At 44.3% G+C, this 19,278-nt stretch overlaps 1 long non-coding RNA gene across 1 annotated transcript in view; it reads left to right on the top strand.

The window, feature by feature from the left end:
• The first annotated feature begins 1,927 nt into the window (after positions 1–1,927).
• The window catches only part of LOC115832419, a 35,527-nt gene continuing 18,176 nt past the window's right edge, over positions 1,928–19,278 (top strand). The window contains exon 1 of the long non-coding RNA XR_004027914.1: positions 1,928–1,966. This is a non-coding gene — a long non-coding RNA (uncharacterized LOC115832419). The remainder of the gene's footprint in view (positions 1,967–19,278) is intronic.

The following is a 19,278-nucleotide window of genomic DNA, read 5'->3' on the forward strand; positions in this document are numbered from 1 at the left end:
GCCAGTTGATTTTTACTATTCAATTTATTGCTTTGAGCTCTGTGAAAAGCCAGCTTCTTTAATAGCAGTGAAACTATTTTAATGACCAGTGACATGTTGGTCATGTTAGACCCCAACACTTGCAACTTACGTGGAGACATGGCCTGTTTTCCACTTTCAGGATTACAGGGGGAGGTGTGGGGACCTTGGGCATCCATCTGGCCCAGTCTTTTCCAAATTTCCATCATTTTATATCACGATTTTGCAATATATATGCCAGTGATATTATCTTCTTGAAAATAACTCACTTGAAAAAAATCATGTATTTATTAAGGAAATTTTGTATTACTGCTATAAATGAATAAAACAATTGATATGAATATAAGAAAACCATAAAATAAATATTCTGAAATAAAATAATGCTATTAAATTCATACTAGATTCTGATTTTCTGAACCTGAGTTTTGTTTTTTGTTTGCTATCAAGGGAGATTAGTAAGTGCTGGAAAGACGTAAAAGACATAGTAAGCCAGTGGTGAATCATTGTCTCTGAATCTGTTTATGTTGCTGTTTATCCACAACGTTGGGCAGTCTCTTTCCACACTGAGTTCATTCTTGGCCATGTGACTAGCTTTGACCAATGGGCAATAGCAAATGTCATGTTAGCAGTGACTTGAAAAGTGCTTGCACACTGGGACTTTTCTTCTCCTGCTGTTCTTGGAACCTTTGACCAGCACATGAACAAGCCCAGGCTAGCCTGCTGGATGATGAGAGACACATGATCCAATCACCCCATCACTCCAGCCAACAGGCAACCAATGACCAGACATGTGACTAGCTAGTTACCCCTTGTGAATCCTCCAGCTGCAAAAGTGAGCTCAGCCAAGAACAGCTGAGCCTGGCTCATGTCAGCGGAACCAATAATCCCATAGACATGAGAGCACTAATAAATTATTATTGTGCCACTAAAACATTTCAGGGTGGTTTGTATTTTCTTTGCTTGAGTGAGTTTTTGTTTTGTTTTGTTTTTAAAATTTGTTTGTTTGAGACAGGGTCTTGCTATGTTGCCCAGGCTGGTCTCAAACTCCTGGGGTGCAAGTGATCCTCTTGCCTCAGCCTCCCAAGTAGCTGGGACTACAGGCATGTGTTACTGCACCTGGTCAGGGTGGTTTGTTATTCATTCAGAGTTAACTTAGACCCTAGACTAAGATTTGTTCCAGGCATTTCATAGCATGAAATTTATCAGTACAATTTCTTTAGTGCTGGTTTTGAGTACAACCACCTGGTCTACAATGAATGGTATATATCTCATACTTCAAGAAACACTGATCTAGTCCAAGCCCCACCTTTTAGGTTTAATAATTAAAGTCTCAGAGAGGTGAAGTGACTTACTCAGACTTCATACTTAGCTAGTAACAAAGATGATACTTACACATCAGGTCTTATGTGTCCAACCTGAGTTTATTTCCAGAGCATTTTGCTGCCTTTAGGATTGGTGTGTTTAATCATATTAAAGTGATGAGTAGGATTTTAGGGAGTTACTGTGTCAGCTTACGATATCTTTATCCTCTCCTGAAGGGAGCAGGAAATAAAGTTAACTCATAGAATTAAAAAAATTTTTTGTAAAGTTTTGGATTATCCTGTATTGTGGATTGAATTGTATCCCTCTCCTCCAAAGATATACCGAAGTCCTAACCACCAGTATTTGCAAATTTACCTAATTTAGAAATAGGATCTTTGTAGATATAATCAAGTTAAGATGAGGTCATGCGGAATTAGGGTGAGCTCTAAATCCAGTGTGTCTCTGTGTCTGTATTCAGACACAGCCATATGAAGACAGAGGCAGAGACTGGAATTATTCTGCTACAAAATGCCAAGGATTGTTGAAAATCATCAGAAACGATGTAGAGGCTAGAAAGAATTATTCCCTAGATCCTGCAAAGAGAATGTGGCTGTGCCTTGGTTTCGGACTTCTAGCCCTTGGAACTGTGAGAGAATAAATTTCTGTTGTTTGAAGCCACCTGGTTTGCGGTACTTTGTTAGAGCAGCCCCAGGAAATGAATGTATCCTGTTGTTTACCTTTGTTTGGAATCATGTTCTATCTAAATTGCACACTAACTAATATGGGCAGTAGAGAAATTGACAGACAAAATGGGAAAGTTAGGACCTCAAAACCAAAAACCAACCCTGTCCCTCCCCTAGAAATAAGCCACCAAATAGAAAATGCCCGCGTGGCTGAGTTGAGTGTGTGCACAGACACAAGTGCAGCCTTATCTTAGATTCCTTTCCATCAACAAAGAAGAAGGCCCATTGCATTACCTTTGGGTAACTCTGTCTCAGCCCTTGTGCAACAGAGCGAGTCTATCAGGCATTATCCTTTCCAGAGTTCATAAAAAATGTAGAAATTCAGTCTTCGTAGGGGAATTAACATTCACTAAAGAATTCTCTGTAAATTCATTTTATTGGGGGTGTAACAAACATCTATATCTTCTGTCAGCGAAACTGTCTTCTAGGAGAGAAGAATTGACATTGCCTCTTTTCTTCCTCCTAGTGGCATTGCTATCCTAATGCTGGTCTTCCTATTCAGCAGTAAGCGATGTTGGCGTTCACTGTGAATTACCACCTCTGCACTTTGTGCAGTCAGCAGCACCTCCTTTTCTTGGTTGCGTTAGTCATAATCTATTCACAGTCCTTTGCATTTTGAAATCCTTATCCTGCTGCATCTAAGCATTAATGAGGCAGCGGGGCAGGGTTTGTAGGGCAGCTGTACCAAGGCAATTTGCTTGGTTTCTGAAAACCTCCTCCAGATAATCCAGAAAAATCCTTTATTATGGGGACCCTAATTTGTCTGATTACCTTTTTCCAACAGATGCTAGGGTCATATCCTTAGACTTTCATATTTGTCAGTCTCATTTGGTTAATTCTATTAGTGGCTTATTCCAGACATGAAAGTCATTTGCTATTAGAAACAACTGTTGTCATCTTAAAAGGAAAATCCCGGGGCCTCCTTTCCTTCTGAACTTCACGTCAACAGCAAAGTCTGGATGCTCAAAAGTGCTGCTTTGCATTAATTGTCTTCTATCCACCTACACCTCTTTAGTATTTGGGAAATAATGCCCTACAGTGAAGAGGAAAATGAGGCCATGATTAACACAGAGAATGGGATGAATTTGAAACTGTCCCTCAGACTGGATCTGGATGACACAACCAAGGCTCATGTCAACTTGGAAAATTTGGTAGGTTAGTTTCTCAGTGACTTCTAGCCCCTCAGAATAACCTGGCACAGCTTTTTTCTTAAGTGTGAAGTTACTGGAACCACCAATGTGCTTGATGTGATTTGGCTGTGTCCCCATCCAAATCTTATCTTGAATTGTAGCTCCCACAATCCCCATATGTCATGTGAGGGACCGGTGGGAGGTCATTGAATCATGTAGACAGATCTTTCCTGTGCTGTTCTCATGATAGTGAATAAGTCTCATGAGATCTGATGGTTTTATAAAGGGGAGTTCCCCTGCATGAGCTCTCTCTTGTCTGCTGCTATGTAAGACATGACTTGGCTCCTCCTCGCCTCCAACATGATTGTGAGGCCTCCCCAGCCATGTGGAACTGTGAATCCATTAAAATTCTTTTCTTTATAAATTACCCAGTCTCGGGTATGTCTGTATTAGCAGCGTGAGAACAGACTGATACAGTGCTCACCTGCAAAATTCCATTTCCCAGCTTCCCTGCAGCTTGGTGGGACATGACAACAGTTCTGGCCAATGGCATGTAATGAGAAGTCTGCTGAGGATGTCTGGGAAAATTTTGCTCTTCAAATATAGACATATTTCCTTCCTCTTTCTGGCCCAATTCTCTTCCCTCCTGCTTGGAATGCCTGTGAAATTTCTGGAACTGGAGGAGTCATCTTGTGACCATGCAGGAAAGGCCAACAGAACTGCAGAGACCTTGCCCTGAGGCACTCAGCTACCAAACCAATGCCAGGAAACCATCTGTCTCTGGACTTCCAGTGTCATGAGGAAAAATAATCTCCATTCTATCCATATCACTGTTAAGTGGGTTTTCCATTACATGCAGCCAAACTTGATAACTGGGTGATATGGGGGGTTTCCAAGAGTCTAGTGTGTTGCTGATGTCTTGGGTTAAAGAGTTATCAGGAGCCGTAAGGAATTATGAGTTGGGCAGGGAGGAGAAGCCCAGCAGAGTAGGAAGCCCTGGTGTTCCCCATGTGTGTGTCAGGCTGGGCCTTTTTTCGTAATTGCAGTTCACCTTATGGTTCAGAGTTTTATTAGTATACTGAATAACTTGTCCTATGAATTCCTTGGGTTTCTGTGCCCTTTGAGGAATTTCATTTAGTGAACAACTGCTTTGTTCGTTTCCTCACTAATTTTACATTGCTTGAGAGAAAAAGCTCTGACTGAGATGAGGATATCTTAGTATGCCTTAGGAAAGAACTGTGTACCTCTGAGTGAACTGGGGAGGAGCAGGATACATATTGGGGAATTAAAAATGTCACTTTGTACACAAGAAGTCATTCTGATTAAGGACAAATATATTCCCTGAAAGCAGAAATGTGGCTGGATTAGATCATCTCTTTCCCCCTACACTTTAAAAATTTGGTTTGAGAATGTTCAAGTAATTATTTACCACCTCAGTCTGAAAATTAGGAGTCTACTGGGGTCTCATGAAATAGTTCTGCTGGGGTGAGGTTTGGTGGGCGGGGGGGGTAGAGTATCAGCAGGGGTTCCCACCGCATGGTAGGGAGCTCTGAGCTTGCTTCTGGCTTTGGGGGGTTTCTGTGGATCACCCTCATGGCCTTGGACCTAGACTTAGAGAAGGACAGTTGGTATGGGCAGGGCTCCAGGGTGCAGAGGGACAAACGTCTGTACAAGGAGAGCAAGGAGAGAGCTGCTCTGGCTTCACTCTCAGTATCTTTCTGGCTAGGCCCGGGGCTATCTTGTTTACTTTTAATTGCTCTGGCTATTCTCTGCACACAGCTTGACACAAAACACACCTCCTTGGACAACAAGTAGGAGGCAGAACCCAGCCTTTAGGATCTAGAAGAACTGGGTTCTGCCCTAGTTCTTCCATTTATATGCTAGCTGACCTTAGGTAAGTTACCCAGACTCTCTGAGCCTTGGTTTCCCCACCTATAAACTTAATTATTAATAGTATCTACTATTGCTACATAATAAACAACCACAAAATCTCAGTGGTGTCCAACAGGAAGCATTTATTTCTCATTGACAGGGCTGTTGGTCAACTGAGGCAAACTTTCTCAGATCACAGAAGCATGAATCTTGGACCCAAGTTTTGGGTCTGCTCTATGTGGGTTGCTCTGGGGCCCCAGCTGGAGCAGTGGCTGCTGGAGCTGGCTTTTCTGGTGGAGCTCTGAAGCTTCCAGATGGGTGAGAGGGAGCCTGCAATGCTTCTTCAGCTTAGAATTCATATACTGTCACTTCTGCCATTCCATTGGCCAAAGCAAGATACATAGCCAAGTTCTACATCTACAAGTTCCATTTCCTACAGAGCAGGAAATGCATTCCTACTATGGAGGGATGTGGGAATGAATATTTACTAAATCATAATCTAATTACCACTTGCACTGGAAACAGATGTTTTGGAGACTTAATGAGATAATGATGAGGGGCATTTAGCATGGAGCCCTACATATAGTAAGCTCTCATTAAATATAACTTTCTTTTTTTTCTGCTGCTGCTGCTGTTGCTGCTGTATCTATTCCTGTGACACTCCCATCCTTAGCCTAAGAGATGAAGTTCTGGAGAGGAATGCATGTGAGCAGGCTGCGTACCATTCAAGGCCTTGCTGGCTCGGAGAATCAAAGCTCCCTCCTTTTACCCCAACATGTGATGTTCTTCCCTTTGACCTCAAATGGGTCCATGGAAGCTTCTGAAAACTTCAGGTCCTTGTACATTCTATTACATTTAAAGCATGTTCATGCCCATTCTTATTTGATTCTCTCAATTACTTGTGAAGTAAACTCAGAAGCCATTTGCCACTGTCATTCTATGGAGAAGAGAAGAGGTTGGGTTGATCCCAGGTGACATCTGTCCTTTGGGACTTTCTAGTCTACAGCTCAGATGGCACAAAGTGTCATTTTCATTTCTATTTTTAATTTTAATTTAATTTTTTTTTTGAGACAAGGTCTTGCTCTGTCACCCAGGCAGGAGTGCAGTGGCACAATCTTTACTCAATGCAACCTCTGCCTCCCAGGATCAAGTGATCCTCCCACTTCAGCCTCCTGAGTAGCTGGGACTACAGGTGCTTGCCACCACACCAGGGTAATTTTTTGTTTGTTTGCTTTTGGTAGAGATGGGGTTTCTACCAAAAACAAAGGCTGGTTTCAAACTCCTGGGCTCAAGTGGTCTGCCTGCCTCAACTTCCCAAAGTGCTGGGATTACAGGCATGAGCCACAGCGCCCAGCCCCAGAGTGTCATTTTCATGACACGGGTATTAGTTGAGATTAGTAGAAATCAAACATAAGCATTTGAAAATTTAGTGTTCATTTTGTCATTCATTCCTTCACTCCTTTAACACAGCAGGCCCTTTTGGAGCTCTCGTTATGTGGTCCGTAAGCATGTTATGGTGGACGATTAGATAAGTCCTGTAAGGCGTTAGGGGCTCAGCAGACTCTGGCAATTTCAGGCCCATTTGGGGTTCAGATATTGGCAAGGTGTTGGCAGTGAGGGCCAGAGGCAGGAAGACTGAGCCTTCTTGTAACTCCTGCCTTGCTCATTGCTGTGTGTCCTTCATCAGCTATATGCTGTCTCCTCTCACATCTCCTTAGAGCACCCACTAGGTCCAACTAAACTGCTCTTTTAGGATGCGTCAGGGCAGTTCAGGGTCCCAACACAGCCTCCTACTCTAATAGGCACCCTTTGATGATGGGGAAGCCAGGTCTGATGCCTAGAGTTGGGGTCGGCAATCTGGGCTGTTGCACTGACTCTGTGGCTGGTCAGGAGTTTGGGAGGCATCTAAACACATTCCCTTCTCTTTCCTTTTCCATCTACCTGTCTCTGAGATGGAACTTGTAATGGATTGAATGGAGATGGTCTTGATTACTTAGTTCCTTTTTCTCAAACCATAGCTAAATGTCATAACTATTTAAACTTATGAAACAGACAGGGACCATTTATTCCCATTTTACAGACGAAGAAACAGGCTCAGAGAGAGTAAAAGATTTGTCCACTGTGCTGCTGCAATCCCAGGTGACCTTACATATCCTTCCTAGTCTTCAGATTCCTTAATACTTTTGAATTCACAGACACCTGCTGTGTGTTGTCCTTGCAATGCCCAGGGCTTGCCAACCCTTACCTGTCAGTGGTGTGAGGAAGCCTGAAGTAGGAGCAAACAAGGAAGGATAATTTCTCCCTCTTCCTCCCAGGGATTCCTGGTCATCTACCACATCTCCTTTGTTCTCTACCACCCCACAAACCTGGATCTTGCAGGGGAAGGAAAGACCCATTCAGAACCGAAGCCCATTCATGTCCTGGGTTGACGTGGATTCAACTGGGCATGGCTGCTCTGTGTTGGGTGGGCACCCTTACACCTCTACCAGTCCTTGTCCCTTGGCCTTTGATCATCTCTGGCCTTGGCCTGTTGTGGACCTGAGGTCTCTTGCTTGCTCTGTCAGTCTCCCTCCTACCCTCTTGATGAAGGTCTTGACTTCAGAGGACCTTTCACAAATAACAAAGGTGTCTGGGCTGCCTGGAGTGTCTGTTCTGTGCTAACACTCCACTAAGTGCTTTATATCTGCAGTTTGCTCTGAGTGAATTGAATCCCCAGACTCTAGGGTAAAGGTGATATCGTCTTCATTTTAAAGACAGGGAAACTATGAAGCTGGGAAAGGCTATTTATTTTTCTCAGGATTACACATCTGATAAGTGAAGCTTACTCCTTCTATAATTTTGTCTCATCAATAATAGCTGCTGATATGGGCCAGGGGCTTTTTATCCATTATTTGCAATCCTCATAACAACTCTGCTGTCTCATCCCCTTTGTTTACCAAGTGATGGAATTGAGGGACAAAGAGGTTGAATAACTTGCACTGGGTCACACAGCTAATAAGTTATAGTTATGAAGTTTAAGTGTAGGGCTCTGAGACTCCCAAACTCCTCTTTTATTCCCTTTCTCTTGAGACTTCTTAGACTTCCTCATGATCTCACCGAGCCCTTCTCAAATAACTGTGTGTGTTGGAAGTCTGGCTAAAAGAACATCAAGAACAGAGCTGACAGGGAAAACATGTCTCATTTACAGGGCAGCCTGAGTGTGTGGTGTGCAGAGGGCAATGGTGGGAAGTGAAACCCCATCCCTGGTCTTGGTAGTTCATGGGCTGATTGTCAGAATGTGAGAACCTCTTACACTTTCTTTTTGAGCATCTCCTGTTGGCACCACCTCCTTTTCTCTTCCTTTTGACTTCTATGATCTTTGGTCTGTGTTGTCACCTTTTGACTTCTAGAAACTTTCATCAGTGTTGTCACTCCATGCACTGGCCCACGCCTCTGTCTGGGCCTGTACCCAAGTCCCCTCAAATCATTTGAGTGTCTGCCTTAGTAAGGGAAGCCATGACGCACCAAAGGTACCAGGAAGTGAACCAGAGTCTTGTCTGGACCCCAGCCCAAGCCCAGACTATGCAGGCAGAAGATCACTGGAAAAGGGTATTAGCTCGTTGTGACCTTTAGCACCATTGCTGTGGCTTCTTTCCTGCCTTGGAAAAAACTGCCTACTTTCAGTTTTGGATGAAAGTCATCCTACTTTCAGTTTGATGACTCCCCAACTCCCTCCCATAAACCCAGATGCTTAGGGCCAAAATCTATTAGGGCAAAACACACCCTGCTCACCCCAGGCTGTGAGAATGGCTAGACTTTGTGCATCTTCTAATCTGATTACATTTCCGGTCCCAACCACCTTCATTTTTTACCTCCTAATTGATTTCCCTGCTTCCACCCCTCCAATTTATTCTTTGCTCAGCAGCCATCCCAATCCTCCTAAATTGTGAGTCTGCTCATGTCACTCCTCTAATGGTGTCTCACGCTCTTTAGAGAAAAAGCTGAAGTCCTCACAGTGGCCTACAGTGATTAAGGGAAGGGCTGGCATTTTTTTTTTTGGCAAAGGGGCAGATGGTAAATACTTTTGGCTTTGTGGACCATTGGTGTCTGTGGCAACTACTCAGCTCAGCTGCAGCAGGAAAGCAGCCACAACATGTGAACAAATAAGCATGGCTGTGTCCCAACAAAACTGTACTTATAAAAGTGGGTGATAGGTTAGATTTGGCCCACAGGCTGTGATTTGCTGACCTCCTCTCTAGGTGATGTGGCCCTGAAACCACATGGCCTTATTGCCTTCTGCTTTTGCCCTCTGCTTCAGCCCACTGGCCTCTGTAAACATGACAAGGCTTTGCTTGGCCTTTGTATCAGCTGTTCAATCTCAAACATTTTCTCCCTTTATCTCTGAGTGGCTCATTTTCTTACTTCTTCAGGTTTCTGCTTAAGTATCATTAGCAGAGAGCCCACCCTGACCACCTTATCAGAAATAGCAACCTTCTCATTTTCTTAGCACCCCATCCCCTTTACTCTGCTATAGTTTGCTCAATAGCCATTGCTACCACCTGACATCTTTATTGAATGAATAAATGATTCCTTCGGCAATTATTACCGAGTGCCTCCTTAATGGCAGCCAACTCTCTAGGTGCTGGAATCCCATAAAGAACAAAACAAAGGCCTTGCTATCATTGGACTTTAAGTCCAAAGGGGAAGACAGACAACAAAAGTAGTAAAAATAAATATAAACATTGGTAGAAATAAGTGCTATGGAGAAAATTAGGCTGGGTGGGAGACAGGTTGTGGTGGAGGATCATGTCTCTGTTTCTCTGGTAGTGTTTGTCTTCTGCCTGGCCTCATTGCTAAGATTTCACGAGTTACAGCAACAGTCACATTAGCTCCCATTGCTCAGCTTAGAAGTTGGTGATGCAGAGCTGGAGCATCTGACAAAATCCCAGAGCCAATAGGGGGCGCCACAGACTGGGGAGAACTGGCTGTCCAAAAAGGTGTGATCAAGGCAGGGGCAGCCAAGCTTCTGAACACCGTGGAAGGGGAGATGAAGGATGGCAGCACAGGGGCAGGGAAGTTGGAAGTTGTGGGAGGTAACCGGATCTGAGCACAACCGCCTGCACTACCTGTGTTTTTCATGGAGTGCTGCCTAAATTACAAGGCGTTACCGAAGAATGCGCTTCTAAGTCGGATGCTTCATAAATCAGCCAGGCATGCATTATTATGCCGCAACAGAGCCCTTGTTGTGTCTTAATGCTCAATGATACAGCACAGAATCTGGGTTGGGCTTTCTATCATCTTGAACGTGTGGCAGGAACTTGCGCAGCTCTAATTGCTCTACGTGGGAATGGATTCACTGGTGCTTTGGCAGAGTGACTCACTCTGATCAGCATTTAGATTGAAGGGGCCTTACCTGGAATCACAGGCTCAGAGAAATCTAGAGACCTTAGAAAGTTGATCCTAGTCTAATCTGCTCATGCTACAGATGGGAAAAATGAGGCTCACAGAGAGGAAGTTACTTGCCCAAGGTCATAAGTGGCACTTAGGGACACAAGTCAGGCTACTGATTCTGAGTTAAATACTTGGGTCACCATCCCAGATTCTCAGGAGAGCCACTGCGCCCCTTCCTAGGCCTGCAGCAGGTGTCTCAGATGGTGACATTCTCCTGCCATCTGACTCAAGCTGCAGACTAACTGGAAGAAGCTGTGCTTCATTTACTTGAACACAAATGGACAACCAGTTAAAAAAAAAAACAGACTTTCATATTTTATGGATCCTTAGGGACTTAGTGAACTCATGCTCCCAGATTAAAGGAAAGAGGAAAACCATACCCTTCTTGCTGAACTATGCTGCCTGCTGGTTCCCCAGTGCACCCTGGTGTTCTCCGGAATGGAGACAGCCTTTAGGACAGCTGGAGAGCATTATCACTTGAAGCCTTGCATTCTGGCTTTTGTATTTGATTTACATAGATCTGCATACTGTATGCTCTGGGCATTGTTTTCTGTGTCATGCCATCTTCACAGTCTCCCTTCTTCAAGCTCACTTGGCAGTTTGGCTTCCTCAGCTCTGCTGGGTGAGATGAACACTTGGTAGGAGTTTGATCTGGAGAAGCATCTAGAAGTTTCACCTCAGCGGGAGAGACTCTGGGACAGAGAGTCTCTGTCTGCTGAAGTCAGTGATGTGTCAGAGTCCAGTGGCCATCAGTTTCCTTAAGGTTCTATGGTAAGATCTGTTTATCACACTCCTTATCTGTCTCTGTCCTGAGCTAACTGTGTTTCTAAGTGCCAGGGGTAGCTCATGAGATCAGAGTGACTGTCTATGTGTCAGGTAAAGTAGAAACTTTAGGATGCCATGGAAGAGATGGCCAACTTTTGGGAACCCTAGATAAGAAATGTGAATTAAAGCCACAGTGAGATTCTACTACCCTAGTGGGTTAAAAAAGACTGATAATACTAGGAGTTGACAAGGCTGTGGGTCAAGTAGAACTCTTATACATAGGTGGTAGGAGTGTATATTGGTACAATTACTTTCGAAAATTACTTGACAGCACCACCTAGAGGTAAATATTTGTCTCCCCTGTGACCCAGTCATTCTACTCTGAAAGCTTTCACCAAGGAAAGGGGGCACACATGTCCATCAAAATACATGTACAAAAATGTACATAGCAGTTTCATTCGTGATAGTAAGACACTGGGATCTACCCAAGTGGATAAGTAAATTGAATATAATCATACAGTGGAATAGTGCCTGACAACACAAAAGAATGAACTACTTATATACTACTTATACTTGCAACAACATAGATGCATCTCACAGATGTAACATGCAGCAAAAGAAAATAGATACAAAAGAATCTATCCTATAGCATTCCATTCATGTGACATCTGAGAGCAGGCAAAGCTAGTTTATGGCGATAGAAGCAGAAATGTTGTTACCTCTGGCGAAGGGAGTAGACTAGGAAGGGGTAAGGAGAAGCCTTCTGGGGTTGATGGATATGTTACTTCAATATGTAAAAATTCACTCATTCACTTAAGTAAGGTTTATGCACTTTATAGTATGTCTGTTATAACTCAATAAAACTGAGGGAGGAAGAAAAGGGGACTTGAGTGAGAAAGACTCAGGGTCATTCTGGTAACATGTTCTATGTCTCTGACTTCCAGGACTTGGCCTCTATTTCCAGACTCCTGACACCAGCTTGCTTGATGGACTATGCTCTTCAGCATCTCCCAATATCAGCTCTGCTATTTGCCTGCGGCTTGATGTTCAAACACATTCTAAGATTGGCACTAACTTCTGATACTTGTACAGTGTATGCTCAACTTTAGGCTTGCCCACCTTCAAGGTGAGCTGATACTATCAGAGTTTGCCTGCACCAAAGTAGCTTTTCTGGGGCCTGCCTTGCCCACTCTCCAGCCCCCTTAATCCAACACTTGGTACTCATGATGAGATAGGCCCCAGAACTCCTGATACCATATCTTCCATCAGCTGCCCACAGCTGCCACAAATTCCTGGGGGCACCTACAGAGTTGATCACTTCAGGTCAATGTACAATTGCTGGTTGTACAATAAACCCTGGGGGTCTTAGTGAGGTGGATTGCTTAGAAAAGTCTGGACTCCTTTGGGCCATGCTAGAGGCTGGCTTAAGGGCTAGAATAAAAAGACCTTCTTGCATCCTTTCCTCTAGGCCAGGGATGGCAAATACTTCACGTATGAGCTAATACATCTTCCCCAGCTCCTTCCTACCCCACAGCAGACATTAATAATTGACCACAGCAAAAATCCTGGATAGAAAAGCATTCCAAGGAATGTACAAGAAAGCAACTATGTACCTAAGCCTCTGGAGAAGAGTTGTTTTCGCAAGACCTAGCTAGGCAGCACCTCCCAAACACAAGGACAGCTGCAAAGAGGAGAAGGGAGATGAAAGTTCTAGGTCTGATTTCTTAGAAGTAGATGCTGAAGAGAGGATTTGCTGCAAAAGACTTATTAAGGAAGTGCTCCCAGTTTAGAGAAGGGGATGTAGATGAGCAAGTGCAATCTCAGGCCAAAGGTCCCAGAAGTGACTTTATTCTGATGGGTAGAGGCACTGTGGGGTGTAAGTTACACTCTGAGTTGTCCAAGGGAACTGGGCCTGTGTGCCTCCACATCACTGGTCAAGGGCCTCCTGGGGAGAAGCAAATTCCCAGGAACTCCTGGCTGCCTGCGTGTGGGAAGTGCTCCAGTCCTCCCAAGAGGAGCCTTGATGTGAATGTGGGAAGCAAAGGTGCACAACACTGGGGCACACAGAAACAGCAAAACACTCTCCACGACTAATAAGGCAATTCAAAAAGATGAAGCCAGTGAGAAAGATGCGGGGCCTGGCCCCTTGGTCGTTAATCCCTCACTGCTCTGGAGAAGCAGCACGAGGAAAGAAAAAAGGCTTGGACTCCTCATAGTTCTTACCCAACCCACCTGCATGGTAGTCATTCCTAGTGGATGGACAAGGGAGGGAGGGCAAGGATGCTGCCTGTAGATGCCACATTACATGGGGGTACAGGCAGCTTCTGGAAAAGGTTGCTGGCTCCTGATACTCATACAAGGTCCACTAGAATCACAATCACTTCCATTTTCCTAGCACTGTGTGGTTCCAGAGTCTGTTTACCAGCATGACTGCATTTTCACTGCCTCTGAGGTAGGCAGAGTCTTTTATTTCTAACAGTCACGGAATATAAAGGGCGAATGCTCTCCCCACTACCTTCCTTTGTGCTCCTTCTTTAATTACTTTATATTTTTGTCTGAAACTGACCCTTGATTGTACAGATCCGTGACTGAGCTGGGGAGGGTAAGGAGCTTGTGTTAATGCTCCGCCTTTAAATGGCTCTCTCCTTACTCTGTAATAGAATGATTTCCTTTTCTTTTGTTCAAAAAGATTTGGACTCTGGACACCTGGCCCAAGTATTGGCTCAGCACCTGCTTGCTGTTAAAATTCTTGAAGCTCTCTGGGCCTCAGTTTCCTCATTTGCAGTATAAAGAGGTTGGCCTAGATTACAACTCCAGTCCTGGCTCTGAAATTGTGTGCACACATGGCTTCAGGTTATGGAAATTGTGTTTCTTTGTTCATTAGGAACAAAGAGCAGGCAGTATATTTTAAAGGTTGCTACTCTATTTTGGCTTCAGTACCTTAATTTTTAGGTAACATTTTTCTTTAAGAGGAGGGAACTGGCTGGTACAAGGAGACCTGCTTTTTTCTTTTCTTCTTCTTTTTTTTTAAACATTAAAGCCCCTGTTTTCAGGGAAGAAGAGGCTGTTGGATGTGTTTTGAATGTTTCAAATCAAAGCCTGCCAAGGGATGGAGAGCTATAGGTTTCAATAAGCACCTCTTTCAGTAATTTTAAGAATTTCACTTATGAGGATAATGAAATCTTCAGAAACCCTAGGAGACATACCAGAAAAAATTATGACTCATCAGTGGAATTTTCCTAAATACTCTCTCCCCCCACTACATTTGTCCATCAGGAGGGCCTCCTCTGCAGATTCTGGAGACGTCTGTAGCCTAATTGGATGATTGGATTTGGGAGCTTGAGAACCTTGGGAGCTTGAGTACCGCTCCCCACACTTCTCAGGTCCTCCCAGCAGCCTCCAGGCCCGCTGTTGAACATTGTGACTCTGGGGACCCGGCTTGCCGTCATTTGTTGGTGTGTCTGCTTGTGGCAAATGTTCCTGCTGGAAGTCTGGGCCATCAAGAGCAAATGCTTGTTTCCTTGGATCCTGCTTCTCCCTGTGTGACTTTAATAAAAACAGATAGAAACTGTCACTGTTTCTGTGACAAGATGTGTAGGCTTCTTTCAGATGTGGAATCTGTGCCCTGGGGTTTACAGGCCTCAGTTGGATGTTAAATGCCCTGAGGTCTATGTGTGTAGACCCTGACTTGGATTATGAGCCCTGCTGCTATGCAGGAGAGAGGGATAGAGCCGACTTCTTCCCTTTTGTAGGTTTTCTTGAGCTGTTGCTGAAACACACTCCCAGCTATTTAAAGATTAAGAAATACATTTTTGAGAACTTGATTGGATGTAATTTCAGAAAAAAACACGTACATTTAGAAAAGACAATGTAAAATCCTAAAAGACCCAGTTGAAAGAACGAGTTGATGTTTAATTAAAAGCAGTGGGCATAAATGGATTCTGCACATTTTTGAGGATCAAGTTACCTGGAAAGAAAGAAAACTTGTGGGATGGGTATAATGTAAACAGAAAGGGGAGTTAAAATGAAGACTTTAAGAAATTAAAATCAAAAGGCAGTCTTCAAAAAGAGTGTCCGTCTTGGGTATTAACCTCCAACATTGAAATGAAAACAATTTTGAAAAGCTTAAAAAAAAAAAAAAAAAAAAAAAAGACAGCCCACATTGCAGCCTGCTTTAGATCTCTGGTGCTTCAGCTTTCTGTGGGAAGCTACAGTTTCCTGTCATTTGCTTGCTGTGTCTAGCATTTGTTCTCTGCCATGTGCATCTAGGATTTCTTACTAGCTATCCAGAGTTATGCTGCCTTGAAAGAAGATGACATGTGGCTCTTCTTCTAGGCAAGGCCCTCACGGTTTGTGAATCCAGTGTAATGGTTAAAAAATGCTGAGCAGTAACCGGGAGACGTAGGTAAGAACCTAAGCCAGAGCTCATGTTTTCATTTCTCACTCACTGCGTGACTCAGGGGAAATTACTTTCCTTCTCTGAGACTCAATTCTCTCATTATAAATGAGATCCTTTCAGTGCTATCCAAAGGGACTTTCTGCCATGATGGAAATGTTCTCATATCTGTGCCTTCCCATGCAGTAGCCTCTAGACAGTGGCTTTTGAGTCCTAGAAAAGTGGCTAGTATGTCTGAAGACTTTCAACTTCATTTAATTTCAGTTAATTTTGATTTACTCTTAAATAGCCACATGTAGCTAGTGGCTAACATATTGTACAGAGCAGTTTGAGATGTTGCTGAAATCCTTTCCAGTTCTAACATTCTACGATTCCACACTCTGGTGCTGAGGCTTGCGTTGCTGGCCAATCTCAAGCATTCATCAAACTGTTATGCAGGACCTTGCCTGATCCACTTCTCATTTCTAGGGGAAAAAAAAGAGCAGCCAGGCAGAATTCTTCTTCCCAAATAGCTCATAGTTTTGTGGGAGAGAATCATACACTTCCAGAAATTGTAGGATGTTTAGGTTGGGACTCCTGGGAAATTGAAAAGTAGAATCAGCCTTCATCAATATTTGTTACACAAGGGTCTTTAACATTCCCCGAGCAAGGTTGCACCACCGGGTAGTTTGTTCTGCCTGGGTCTGGCCCAGTTTTCCTCCTTAACCCAGAAACTAAAAGTAATCTGGACATTCACCTGCTGCTGAGTCAAACGTGGTTATTTTTAGTTTTGGGAGCCTTGAAACCTAGTGAGGGTAAATGACCTAAAAGAATAGGAGCGTGGGATTCTGTGTTTCATTCAGCGGATAAGCACTTACTGCATGCATTTTGAGTGTCAGACCTTGGGTTAGGGATTGGGGGATATCATTGTGTGTGAGACAGGCAGCCCTTCATCTTGGGGAGCTTAGGAGAGGGGCAGACAATGCACGAGAGGGAAGGATTTCAGAGAGTGTTAAGAAGATGGTGGCAGTAATGCAAATAATAATTTTAAAAATCATTTAGGACACCATAACAAAAGATGCTGGTACTTAGCTTGCGGTCTCTGGTTAGCCATGGGTGTGGGAATAGTGAACTTGGAGTTAAAAAAAAAAAATGAGTTCCGGGCCTGACTATGCTGCTTACTTTGGTGTGAAGTTGGGGAAGTACAGGGTTGTTCTCGGGATGGAATAATGTGTGTGAAAGGGTTGTATAATCAGCTGAGCACTCTACAATGGTAAGATTCCATTACTATTGTGTAGGCTGCAAAATCTCCTTGTAGACAGCAATTGACTAGTTGAAGTCCTCTAGTTTGGAGCACAGGAGGGAAGGGGAGACTCTCCAGAGGGACCGAGAATGTCATGAGGAACATAAGAAGGATGCTGTGGGTGGAAGAGTCCTCAAACTGTCTTCTCTGAAGCCCTTGGCTTCCACTGAGGGGCTTCAGCAGCAGTATTGGCTAAGGTGCTAGCCCAGTGGGTCTGACTCTAATTTAGCTAGAACCAGGTATCTTAACTCTTCCCTATATTACACATACTAGCTATGTGTAAAGTGTTACTAAAGGTATCTTTTGGCAATTAAAAGAATACTGGTTGGGTGGATGCTGAGAGTAGGTGAGCTCAACAGGGGAGAGGGGTCAAGGAATGTTGGAGGAGCTCAGGCCAACTTCCCCTCACTTTAGGATTTTGCTTCCTTTTAGGAAGTGGGTGTGAAACTGTGAGGCTGGTAGGAACCTGGGAGAATCCCTGGAACAGGATGGGGAAGGGGCGATGGCTGCACCAGGCATATCTCAACCTTATGTGCAGAGCACCTACAATTCCCATTGTGTTGCCCAAGTCCTGCAATTCATCCTGTGTCCCAAAACAAATACAATTAGCATTGACTGGTTATAAATTGCTTTAAATTGTGGCTATAAACACACAATGTGCTTGAATCACCGCACTTTAGACTGGAAAATACCTAAAATCATCTTATCCCCTAACATCTTAATTTAACAGACAAGAAAACAAAGGCCAGAGTGGGGAAGGGACTTGCCTAAGATCCCAGAGTCAGTGGCAGGGCAATAACCCTGAGGTTCTAGATCCTCCTGCAGAGGCAGAAACTTCAGAACCAGGAAAGAGTGAGGCCGAGTGGTCTTTTCCTGGCCCACAGTTTTCCTTCCCTAGGGTGCCTCATCTGTGTGGCATACCTGTCTAGTTACACATAAGAAGCTGTTAGTATGCACTGAATGCATGTTCCAGGCACTGCACTAAGCAATCTACTACCTTGCCTCATCGAATTCTTGGTGCTCAGTGTCTCCCATTTGCCCCTGCAGATCCACTTGCTGCTGGGTGCCCCATATGGAATGCATTAAGGGGCTGCCTTGTCTGTTGGGTTCTTATGGTTTCAGCTGAAGGGACGTATGGAGACCCCAAGGGAAGGAGGAGAGTGTGGTTGATGCATTTATTCATAAGCCTCCCTTGCTGTCAGGTTGCTACCAGCTGGCTGCGTGCCTGCATCGAAGGTCATAGCTCACATCACGGAGCTCCTACTTCCTTTGGATGTGGATACACACAGTCTTCCAGGTGCCCCTTTGGGACTGATAATGGCACCCACTTTACTAGCCTCGGGCACTGCACCCTCCCTTGTGCTTTTTCTGCACTCTCCACACTCCTTTGTCAATAGTTCTTTTATGAAACCCTCCTTGGGTTATCCCAGTTTGAGTGCACCATCTGCTTCCTCCTGGGGCTCTCATGAATGTTCCACACAGCAAACCTATGAGGGTCATTCATTACTCCCACCTCACAGGTGAGGAAATGGAGACACAGAAAGTTAGGAATAGACCCAAAATCACACAGCTAAGGGAGCCCAGGAGGTTCCAGAAGCTTTGCTCTTGAGCGAGGCATTACAGCTCCTTGGAGAGCAAATGAAGAGGGTGGGTGGGTGAAAGGATGGTCCAGGGCTTGACTTTCATCGCAGGGAGCTTCTGCCCTCTGTCCAAAGTCCCTTTGCAATTTGGGCTTCCTCATTAGTCCCTCCTGTCTATCAGCCCAGCCAGGGCCATTAAATGCTTGGTGGACAGCCTGTAAGAGGTGGCAGCGTGGTGGGGCCTAGAGAAAGTGGACAACAAAGTTCGTTTCTGTGGTTAAAATAAAAATTAAAACAAGACAACCCTTAATTAATTAAAGGAGCAGAAATAGCTCCCGGATGTGGCAGGGGCTGACAGCTTCTCCTCGATGATTTCATTCGGTGGTGATGGTTTTGTCAATACTACATGCTGCCCGGAACCACACAGTCTCCTCTTCTGTCTGAGAACATTTATTTTCCCCTTTGAGTTGCACAAGCTCAGGCTGGGAGTGACAGAACCCAGCCTATAGCTTCACTGACCTACTTCCCGCTGGCTTTCCAGCCAGCAGCCCACGCATCATCCATTTTAACCAGCTTTTCAAGGTCAGGACTTTTCACTGCAGAGACTGGCTTATGCTTGACACAAAGCCAGGTACCATCAATTGTCCTGTTTACTAAATTTTCAACGTTCTTTTTCTTTAGCTGAGCAAAAAGTATGGGTGGGCTCCTGTTTAGAACAGATAACAAATGCAGTGACTTTGAGCCTAAATTGGCCACTTCA

Source organism: Nomascus leucogenys, chromosome 22a, assembly GCF_006542625.1.
Source record: "Nomascus leucogenys isolate Asia chromosome 22a, Asia_NLE_v1, whole genome shotgun sequence".
Taxonomy (NCBI): Eukaryota; Metazoa; Chordata; class Mammalia; order Primates; family Hylobatidae; genus Nomascus; species Nomascus leucogenys.